We start from the raw sequence: 11,987 nt of genomic DNA, 5'->3' as shown, positions 1-11,987 counted from the left end.
AATGTATATTAAATTTAAGAAATCTAGTTAACTAGATGTTTGGCATTAAAAATGTCTGACATTACCTCTTCTTCCCGTTTCTACTGACAATAAATGAACACATAAATTAAATCAAATAAGGAAATCTATAATATTTAGCCCTATAAACAAACACAGAGAAATGATGTCACGTCCTTTGTGTGACATTCTGGTGCTGTCAGCTCCTGTAGGAACGTTTGACGCGTGACGTCACGAACTTTGCGGCGCTCACAGATTGAGAATGAAAGGAGGTGATACAGGAGAGGATGCTGTACAGGATGTGCAAAATATGAGCACTCAGAGGAACTAAGAACTAAATCTGATTGGTTTTGGAAGACTGCTATTGAAGACTCTATCTCATATTGGTTTTGGAGATTCGAGGACTGCTGTTGAAGACGTTATCTAAATTCCGGTGGTAAAACAATCCGACAATCTAGGTTTTGGGTTGCCTAGGTACAAATACACATTTCTAGTCTTTGCTTTCTCGTTGCCACGTCGTTCACTTGAAGAGGACAGATAATCTGTGGTGCGCGCATTATCCGGACGACGATAAATGTTTAAAAAGATTTCCAAATTGACTGGGGATTCCTCACATGTAAGTATCCAGAGTTATTTATCTAGAGGGTATTAAACTCATTACATTATCTTGTTTGATAATATAGATTATTAGCTACAAGGTGGGCTGTAATGAAATATAGATGTTCAATCTTAATGACTTAATATCAGTTTGTTTGTTTACGCAAGGTTTAGGTACCGCAGAAGATGCGGAGGAACGTCATGACGACACATACGTAGACACGCCCATTACAAAAACAAACCACATGATCTCATATGAACTAGTATGTGTGTGAGGGCTGTCCTCTGTGTTTTATAATCTCAATATGTACACAGATCTAATACCTATCCAATATTTTTGTAATTCATTATGTAAGATGAGTTTTTATTCCACAGGATTTGTGTGATCTGTGCAGGTAGGCAAAAATCATGGCTGTAATTTTAAATGTTGATGTTGGTATGGGATTTTCAAACGTTTTGATGCCAAGGATTCCCATACGACAATTCCTTTGCAAGGCACTTTCTTAATTATAAAGGCAGCTTTATATTTTCTCCCACACACGCACACGTGTTTGTTTCATTATGTTAGTGAGGAATTTGCATAGACTTCCATTGATTTTATTTCACGTTAATGTTTTCTATCTATCGCCTAAATCAGCCCCTACCCCTAAACACAGCCCTCACAGAAATATTTGCAAAACACTAGATGGTCAAATCGGCTAAAACAGATTATTATTATGTTTTTGTTTTTTTTACCTAGTGTTTTGCAAATGTTTCTGTGAGGGTTGTGTTGTCGGTTGTCATAATATTTCATTATATAAGTGAGAACATTTGGCCCTCACAAATATAGCCAAACCTACACACACACACACACACACACACACACACACACACACACACACACACACACACACACACACACACACACACACACACACACACACACACACACACGGCTCAATCCTTGTATTTGTGGGGAAATGTTTTGGTCCCCATGAGGAAAACGGCTTATAAATCATCCAGAATGATTTTTTTAATGTAAAAATGCAGAACGTTTTCTGTGAGAATTAGGGGATAGAATACAATTTGCACAGTATAAAAATAAAACATGCAAAATGAAAAACCAATGTGTGTGTTTGTTGAGTGAGGAATATAGTATGCATGAATGATGTGTTGTTTGCAAAATTCAAAATGAAATAACTTTTTTTTTTTATATTGTCATTGATTGTACTAAAGGCAAAGGAAAATATATATTTTTTTGTATTTTAATGTATATTTACATCATGGACTGTATATTTTTTTCTACCCACTATTAGATTAATGAATAAACGTAAAAGGAATCCCCTTGTTACACCTGGTGGTCCTACTTTAGAATAATCACTCTAATACTGAATCGTGGTGTGTGTTATAATCTTCAATCTCACTGGTCTTTGTTTGTTTGTTTATAGAGGGCCAAAGCTGGACATGTACTAGTATCTCATTAAGAAGTTGCCAAGCTGGACGAGTCCAGTTCTGAGTTCTCGAGAACAGACCCTACAGAACCTGTGCACCTCGGACCCATCCCAGAAGAGCAGTATGTAGGTGAAGGAACCGAGGAACCAGTGCGTTTAGCACCACATGCCCGCTACAGGGACGCAGAAACAATCACAGGTCAGAACGTGCATCGTTTCATTACAACATGCATAAGATGCACTAGTGTTGATTTTCACATCTTTCTCTGGGTCTCTGTTGTAGATGTTTGTAACAGCACAGAGCTCCCTGAGGTGGAGATTATCAGTCTATTGGAGGAGCAGTTGCCGGTCTACAGGCTGAGGGCAGACAGTGTGTATGGCTATGAGCACGACGACTGGATCCACACGCCTCTCATCTCGCCCGACACACGCATAGACCTCACCTCTGAGCAGATTGAGGAGACCCTCAACTATTTTTGTGAGTCAAAGATACTTCCTATCATCTTAAAGAGTTATGACCACTAATTGATTTGAATTGAGTCTATCTTCTTTAATATTTTGTTTTTATATATATATATGTTTGATATAAATGTTTGAAATTCTATACTTTTGATGACCAACTCGACTGTTTGGCCTTAGTTACTACTGTTACATATAGTAACAGTGACGTGGAAAACATGGGTGAGGGTAGAACCAAAAAATGGCAACAATATTGTACAGTTCATCATACTAAAAGAGTTTAGTTATCATTTTATTAAAACATATAGCCTATATTTTAATTAATAATAACAGTCAGCTCATTAGTAAGCAAAGCCCGCTGGCCTAGGGCCAGTTTAAGAGGGTTTCGGACAGTTGATCTTACATTCATTAATCTTGTGCATGTGTTTTTATGCCTTGCAAACCAAAACATTTGTTTTTTTTGCATTGCATTGTGCGTTGTTGATGCAAATTGTGCTTTTTAAAACTTTTAACCTAGCTGGCTGACATAAATGAAAATGTAAGAATGACTTGTACTTTTTTTTTTAAAAGCCAGAATCAGAATTGAAAATGTTAAAAACCTTTCTTATTCTTTGGTTAAGAAAATGAAACATTTAATGAACATTTTTATATCTGACACATCTAAAAATGTTTTACTAATCAAACTTATAATCTTGTGGTGAAGCCGGCAGAAAAACAAATATTACTTTTGAGCCTGGTGGGGTTTTTTTTAACCTAAAAATAATTGTTAGATTAGAGTTACAGCTTGTCTTCTGATCCCCTAGCCTACATTTTATTTTTAGTTATGAGACAATCATTTTCCTAGTAATATAATATGATATTGCTGATTTTTCAGTTTTTAACGAGCCTATGTAACACAATATGTAATGAAGAAATATCATGGTCATTGTGAAAATGTAACTGTGTTGTCACTGACATGGCTCAGCCAGTAGAAGGTGCTGATTTCTTTCTTTTGCGTCCCTACACTGGTTTCTGAGTGAGGTACAGTTTAAAATTAAGTGAACCAATGTGAAGTTACAGATGATTGCAGCCTATATGTTATATAAGCTATTAACTTATGTAACATTAGAGTAATTGCTGTTTTTTTTCTGTTCTTGCAATAGAGTTATTGCTTTTTCACAGGCCTTATTGTTTTCTCAGGTGCCTGAACTGGCATGTGCCATTGTTACTTGTGAGCTGTTTTGTTGAAAGTTAAAGTATATAAATGTTACATATTACTGGAAACATGTTTATAGTAAAATATATATTACTGTTCAAAAGTTTGGGATTGTTAAATTGTTTAGCTAATATTTTTGAAAGTAGTCTCTTATGTTCAGCCTATATTTATTTGACCAAAAATACAATCAAAACAGTAATATTGTGAAATATTTTTGTATAATTTAAAGTAATTGTTTTATTTGAATATTTATTTGAATATATTTTAAAATGTCATTTATTGCTGTGATGGCAAAGCAAAGCTCTTCAGAAATTATTTTAATATTTTGATATTTTTAATATTAATTAATAAAATTAATTAATTATTAATAAAGAATTTTTTTTACTCTTATCAATGATTTATTTTTTTTATCTTACTGACCTCAAACTTTTGAATTGTAGTCTACGTTTTTTTCCACTTGAAATAGCTATACATTTTGCTGTTTTCCCTAATTGTTTTTGAATACCAACACATATATCTTCTTTTTTCAATGAACTTCTCTGACTTGTAAACAATGACACATTTTCATTAGCATTCTGAGAATTTGCCTAATTAACCTTTCTGTAGCCTTTTCTCCCCCCAGTGAGTCTGGTTACATAATTGTTATAGATCTCCCCTCTGGGGTGTCAGACATGTCGATAAGAGAGTTTGACGCACATGCATCAGTGTAAAAAGGACTTTTAACGCACAATTCCTCTGATTTGCTGCTGCATGTACAAGTATGTCACTGCAATAATAAGCCATTTATTTAACACTAATTCAGTTCACACAAAAAATGGTGTAGGTATATGGTATATAATGTGTGTTGTAATTGGAATTATTCAACCCCCATTGCAAATCAGGCTTATTGGCAAAATGTACAGACTTTCTGCTGTTTGCAATGAACAAATCAAACAAAAGTAATTGAAATGGCTCAACACAACAAATGTTTGAAGTGGTTTCCCCAAATTCAACTTTTAATGACAGTCTGCAGTTTTCTGCAGTCTCAAAATTGTTCAACCCCTTCATGTCAAGCATCTTTAGTACTTAGTAGAACACCCTTTTGCTGTTATGACCTGCTGCAAACGAGACACCAGCTTCTGGCTGTGTTCCTGAGAAATCTGATCCAATCATGAGCAATGGCCTCTACTTCAGTAATATTCTTGAGTTTGCGTGCTGCAACCAGCTTCTTAAATCCCACCAGAGATTTTCTATGGGATTCAAGTCAGGTAACTGTGATGGCCAGTTGGCCACTGTAGGATCTTCCAGGACTACTTCTGCAACCAAGCCTTGGTGGAATTTGAGGAATGATTGTCCTGTTGGAAGGTCCAATGATGCCCAAGCTTCAGCTTCCTCACTGACGGCATGACTTTTTCTCATATGATTTCCTGATACTTCAGTGAATCCATCTTGCCTTCCACATGCTGCTGGTTTCCAGTCCCAGAGGATGCAAAGCAGCCCCAGAGCATCACCAAGCCACCATCATGCTTAACTGTAGACAGTTTTCTGTTCAGCATTTGCTGCATTCTTCTTCCTCCAGACATACCGCTGATCACTGATTTTGAGCAAATTGGAGCCAACTTTTCTTGTTCTTTTGGGTCAGTAGTGGTGTACGTCTTGGAGTTCTGGCATGCATTTAGGCCCGTACACACCGGGACGAATATCGGCGCGCGTTATTCGCCAGCGTTTTTCAACGCGTTTTTTGTGTTCACACCCAAGCGATTTTCGCTGACGATGAGCCGAGTGAACATGCAAATTCATTCCCTGACATTAGATGGCGCTTAATGTAAAACAGAAATACAATACCACTCCATAACAGTTCTCTTTTATCAAGATTTTTGTAGTCGCTGTCGCGTTTGTCATATAGTTCTTTATGTTCCGACACCAACGAGACCAGCAGCTCTACATTCATCTTGCCTTGCATCTTCCTCGTCTTATTTCTTCCCGGCAGTGTCTGTCTATGGGCAGTGTAGACGCTACTTGGCGTATATCTTCTTCGCCGTTACGTATGTGTGCTCGGAAAGACCGTTTTGTGTTTGAGCGCCCCCAAGTTGTGTTTTACTGTAACTTCAGAAGCTCCAGACACGTGAGCAAAAGCGCCAATCTCATTGGTCGGATAGTTTTTGACGCGGTGCGTCAAACCAAAAAAAACGAACCCGAGGCGTTTTAAATTTTTTTTACACTTTTACGCGTTTGGACCATTCTTTTGACTTAGCCATATTTCTAACATGCAGTCAAATGTGACACTCAACAAACCTAGCCAGTTCAGGTATTTCTTGTTTTCTAGCTCAAGCACACCTAGTGCAACTAATGAAGCCCTTGAGTAGTTGCATCAGTTGAGTTTGAGACAACACCTGTTTTGCTGTTGTGAGCGATTTTATTCAGGGGGTTAAATCATTTTGAGACTGAGTCCCAAACACCTCTGATGTATTCCGTAAAGGCCAATGGAATTGGCATGTGTAATTTGCATGCCTGGCCATACCCCTGAACATTCATGTGGCCGGCGTGCATCACACACTTCAATTTTGTTCTTCTGAGCCTTAGCATAGCATCTCTTCATGATAAGAGAAGCAAATTTCCATTCATCTCGCAGCTGCTGCTGGATTCAGAATACACATCAGCGGTCTCTCTCCAAGTTTTGCAGAGAAAAGTGCAGGGAGTCCCCCTGGGTGCATCAGCGGCATTCTAAAAGCTTCCTGCTTCCTGCTTAGCTACTGTTGCTTACTGCTCTGCACTTTGCTCTATCGCTTTTATATTTTATCTCCTAATTTTAACTTCAGCAAATCAGCACAGCGCTAAATCGACATAGTTTGGCATCAACGTTAAAACTAGAAATTTTTGTGACCGGAAGATTACTACAAAAAAAGCGGTTTTCCTATCCGACCAGCCTCCCACTGCCATCAGCTTACATTCTGGAGAAGAGAAATCTCTCCAGAAGATTTGGAGCACAGCTGCCTACATCCAAAAGGGTAAGAAATAAAATGCCTCTTCTAGAATCTACTTGCTGCACAAACTGCCACAGACTTTTACAAAGGATTGCAGTTCTTGAAACAAAGTTACTTATGGGACTACCAAACCAGACGGAACACACAACAGAGCTTCGTCATGGACGCCCTCAGCATACAGCCGGTGAGTCTCATGAATCTAGTGCTCCATGACAGGCCATACTGAGTGTAGAGAAACAAGCCGATCAACACACTAATCGATGGCACAAGCATCACATATTGCCGCAGTAGCATCCTCTACCCCAGATATGGCTATGACAAGGATTGCAAACACTTTCCTACCACTGCCGATACATCTTGAGAACAGATTTTAAGTATTAATGAATGTAAATGAGGAATCCACAAACGAGATGAATGTGATCGAACATAGACTGAATCAGCCAGTAGCTAACACTGATGCTAACTGGTGCTCAAGACCGAGCAGACAGCGGCACTCAGCTCAGAGCGCAGCCAAGCACAGGACTCTGATAGTGGGGGACTCCATAATCAGAAACATTAGCAACATTAGCACATATAACTACGTGCAGCCTTCCACAAGCAACAACTTCTGATGTAAACAGGGAACTTCAGAACATTCTGATGAAACATAAGACTGCAAGTCAACTTATCATTCATGTGGGGAAGAATGAAACTCAGAAAGAGCAGCCAGAACTCCTCAAGAGGGATTTCAATGAACTTTTTGAAACAATTAGAAGACTGAAAGTTCAGACGTTCATCAGTGGACCACTTCCAGCGAGAGGAACAAATCAGTTTTCACGGTTGCTTGGGCTTAATACATGGCTGCAAAAAACCTGCAAGATAAAACGAGTAAACTTCATTGACAACTTCAGTCTTTTCTGGAGTTCAAACTGTTCAAACATGATGGCCTCCACCCAAACAAACTTGGTGCAAGAAGGCTAAAGGACAACATTAACTTCTCCCTCCATCACCCTTCAGCAGTGTGTGCCAATCCACTCAACCTGAATGTCACACACACACCTGGACAGAGTATAAATGAACACATGACTTAACTTCAGCACCTGAATGGACATGTGGTTGACATATCACACAAGGACAATGATAACACTATGCAGCCAAAACAACCTCTGCTCACGGACACAATCTCAGCTGAGCCCTGCCCACAGAGCTCACCACAGGCAGACTGTGACCGATTAGAACTGCTCGAAGTTTCTGCACCCAAAGGATGGCTTTCTGGAAAACAGCCAGGACAACCAGGACAACATATTACAGCCTCCGGCAACACCAGAGTAAACAGCCCCTCTCACCAGACATGTTATTCCTTTCTCAAGTAACTTTCTCAAATATTTACAGAACAAGCGGGAACCCAGTGTTTCACAGCCTCAACAAGATGGCCTGTGTATGGCCTGCCGTCCGTTGTATGTTATACTTGCCCATTTTTTTTGTTTTAATGTGTTTTATGTTAGCTATTTTACTAAATGTTTCATCACTTTTAACATATGATCGTCAAACGCTGCTTGACATTAAAGACATCACTGAAGAGCTATTCCATGTCTTTGATCAATGCAAGGTCAGTGGTTAACAAGACGGTTATGCTGAATTACTTTTTTACTTCACGCAGCCTAGACTTTCTTTTTAGCACGGAAACTTGGCTTACTCCAGGGGATAGGAGCCCTTTTTCTGAACTGGTACCAACTGAATGTACATTTTTAAACTCTCCTCTTTCCGTGGGCCAAGGGGGAGGACTGGCTTCTATTTTTAAACAGAACTATTGCTGTCGGATGTTAGCGACTGATGTCTATTCGAGTTTTGAACTTCAGTCATTTGTTTTGGAATTGGATAATCCAGTGGGAATTTCAGTCATTTATCGTCCACCTAAACCTCACAAAGACTTTATCAATGAGTTTTCAGACTTTTTAGGGGCAATTATTGGTTAATTGAAACATGCCATTGTCCATCCACTTCTCAAAAAGCCAAATTTAGATCCGACAGTTCTGACAAATTTTAGGCCAGTCTCAAATCTTTCTTTTGTATCTAAAATTTGAGAGAAAATAGTGTTTCACCAACTACAGAGCTTTCTGAATAAAAACAAGATTTTTGAGGTGTTCCAATCAGGTTTTAAGAAAAACCATTCGACAGAAACAGCACTGGTTAAAGTTTTAAACAATATTTACTGACCCTTGACTCTGGAAAGTCTGCTGTGTTAGTGCTGTTGGATTTGAGTGCGGCGTTTGACACTATTGACCACTCTGTCCTCATCTCACGTTTGGAGCACTGGGTGGGCATTCGGGAAAATGCCCTTAAATGGTTTCAATCCTATTTGAGTAGTAGAAGGTTCTCTGTTAGTATTGGTGAGTTTACTTCAAATGCAGCGCCGCTTACGTGTGGGGTCCCTCAAGGTTCTATTCTTGCTCCGAATTTATTCTCCTTGTATATGCTTCCCCTGGAGTAATTTTTTAGGAAACATGGCATCTCCTTTCACAGTTATGCTGACGATACCCAAATATATTTGCCCCTGGGATCAAATAACATGGGTTTAGATACTTTGTTGGTTTTGTCTAGCGGAGGTAAAGGCCTGGATGTCCCTAAATTTTCTTCACCTTAATGAAGGCAAAACTGAGATTATAGTCTTTGAACCATCAGAAGCCGCTAGCTCCCTTTGCTTATATATATATATATATATGTATGTATGTATATATATGTATATATATGTATGTATATGTAAACTATTAATTGATTGAATTTACAGAAAAGGTACTATATCGTGATATATATCGTTATCGGGATATGAGATGACTTATATTGTGAGATTTTTAAAAAATGAGATTTTGGTCATATCGCCCAGCCCTATTACTCTTTTAATGTTTTTTATAACTGTATCCACTGCATTCCTCCTTTTGATTCTAACCTGAACTCAAATGGCACTGAGAATTGGGTAAGAGACAAACATAAATTACTTAATTGGGGAACTTGAGAGATGAAACCATCCTGATAACCTGGGTCTGTGGTGGAGTAGTGAGTTTGATGTGTAATTAAACTCGAGCTTCTGTGAAGTGCGGACTGGATTGATTCCATTCCTTGAGCTTCCAAACAAATGGGTTTTTGGAGTGCGGACTGATGGGACAGTGAACCCGAGGTTATCCCGTGAGTCAGTCCTAGAGCTCCTCCTGTCTGATTTTAGGGAAAAATCGGGTCCATCGGAGAAGTCCAATAGATTTATTAGGCATGCCGAAAGAACACCACAGACACAGTGAAATCACCATGGTAAAACTGGGAGTTGTGAAAAATATGATACACCGGTGTTTTGCCAGATGAGAAGTTTATCTATGTATCATCTTTTTACTCTTAATTCATTTTATAACTGTATCATATATCTCTTTTAATTTATTTTATAACTCTTTTAATTTTCCTTGCTTTTATTTTGTGATTATTTTAATTATTTTCTGTAAAGCACTTTGAATTGCCATAGTGTATGAATTGTGCTATATAAATAAACTTGACTTGCCTAAAAGAGGCAATTTCATATTAAAAGAGCAAGTTCATCCAAAAAAGCTGCACGGCAGTCTTTTCCTTGTCCTTCTGGTTGAGGGCGATTTCTCTCTCCCTCGGCTGGGCCATGCTCTTTCTGAAACAGCGTTTGTGGATGGGTCATGTGCTCACTGTGAGAGCATGCCCATGGGTACTTTGACTCTCATACTTCTTCAAGAGGCTGAGAGTCTCCTCAATTGCTTCCCGTCCTGGTCATTCTACCTCCAGGTATGAGGCTTTGGCGACGAGTGCTGAAGGCGATCTGGGGGTTACAATGGGAGAGTTTCCACCAGTTGGCGTAACCATAGGTGTCGCTCCTGTCCAGGTTTGGTTAACCCAGAACATCTTTTCTACCGCCTAGCACTCGTCGATAGTGAGTTCTGCAGTGAGTTCAGAACTCACCTCCAGGCCCATTACTCGTGGTATGCCCCATTCTGGTGAGCCCTTGTAATCTGTCCAGTTCTCCGGATGTAGTGGTTCCCTTATGGTGACCCCATACAATGTATTCTTCCACTGTTCAGTTTCTCTATCGGTGAACCCAGTGTCTTCCCCTCCATCACCAGTTTCCATCACCAGTCTCCCCCCTCATCATATGGAGCCCTCCACAGGGACTCTTCCCTATGTAATACTCTCCATCTGGTGAGTCCTTAGGATGTATTTCAACATACTTACCTCCCCCTCTGGGTAGGATGTGGTCTTTGTAGTGTTCCTTTCTCAATGAGAAGGAGAACGCTTCCCAATGTTAAAGGTGCTGTAGGACATCTGGGAAAATGCTAACTTTTATCCTGAGAGCAGTAAAAGCGTCCGTCCCACCCTCATTGCAAATCACCGTCCAAAGCCACGCTTCCTGAAAGCATGAACGCGCACAGCCAAGAAGACCGGAGACAACATTACTGCAATACATCATGTGTCATTCACCGATGAGAAAACTTTACAGTACAGTGAATATCAGTACTACAATACCAAATGTAAACAAATTCTTAAAAACAGATTTAGATGCAGCAAGTTTTCGGTTTGTTTAGCTAGCAAAACTTGTCAGTGTGTAATAATATTTCTTGCATGAGAGGGTTTCCACGATGACGGTCTGCTTGGCTCCGATGAAGATATATAGATCGTTGATCCTTTGCCAGTGCCACTTGTTGTCGGTTCAGAAGGAAAGTTAGGTTGTTACTCTTGCCTGCTATTCTCGCTCTTTCTGCAGAGCGTACGTGAACACGCTGATGACTTATTATGTCTGCGTGAACAGCCTGCACAGTGGTATACTTGGTCACACATGCTATAGGACTGTTCGGACCGAACGCAACAATTGAACGAATATTGTATGGTCCTACGCAGTGTTGGGAAAGTTCACTTTCTACATGAACTAGTTCAAAGTTCAGTTAACAAATTTTTAAATGAACTAGTTCAGTTCATAGTTCAAACTTCAAAATTTTGAACTAAAGTTCACAGTTCCAAAAAATGAACTAGTTCAGTTCTTTTTTCCATATGTTGCTGCGAGCTATTATTTTTCAAAATTATTGCCACAGCCCATATAAAACCACAGACAGCAATTATGTTATCAGTTTTAACACTGAAACTATGCGTCAGATTTCATCTTCATATCCAATTTTAAAATCCTTATCCAACCAGGGTTTACATATAGCATTGAGGGTAGGGTTGCCAACTAAACAAATGCGGGACAATCGTGCATGGTTCTTTACAGGAAAATGAGGGACACTCAAAATATTTGTAGGCTATAGGCTAGGCCAACATAACACAGTAGGCCTATATGTCATTTCAAGTTCGTATGCGTTTAAAAGG

General features: G+C 39.2%; 1 protein-coding gene across 1 annotated transcript in view; it reads left to right on the top strand.

The window, feature by feature from the left end:
• The first annotated feature begins 2,070 nt into the window (after positions 1-2,070).
• trak1b (trafficking protein, kinesin binding 1b) overlaps positions 2,071-11,987 on the top strand; it is a 38,790-nt gene continuing 28,873 nt past the window's right edge. Inside the window, exons 1-2 of the mRNA XM_082186719.1 lie at positions 2,071-2,223; positions 2,308-2,502. The gene's annotated coding sequence lies outside the window, so the exon portion shown is untranslated. The remainder of the gene's footprint in view (positions 2,224-2,307; positions 2,503-11,987) is intronic.

Source organism: Leuciscus leuciscus (genome assembly GCF_965113295.1).
Source record: "Leuciscus leuciscus genome assembly, chromosome: 12".
NCBI classification, from domain to species: domain Eukaryota; kingdom Metazoa; phylum Chordata; class Actinopteri; order Cypriniformes; family Leuciscidae; genus Leuciscus; species Leuciscus leuciscus.
The sequence above is the reverse complement of the archived record's forward strand: the minus strand, read 5'-3'. Positions and strand labels throughout refer to the sequence as shown.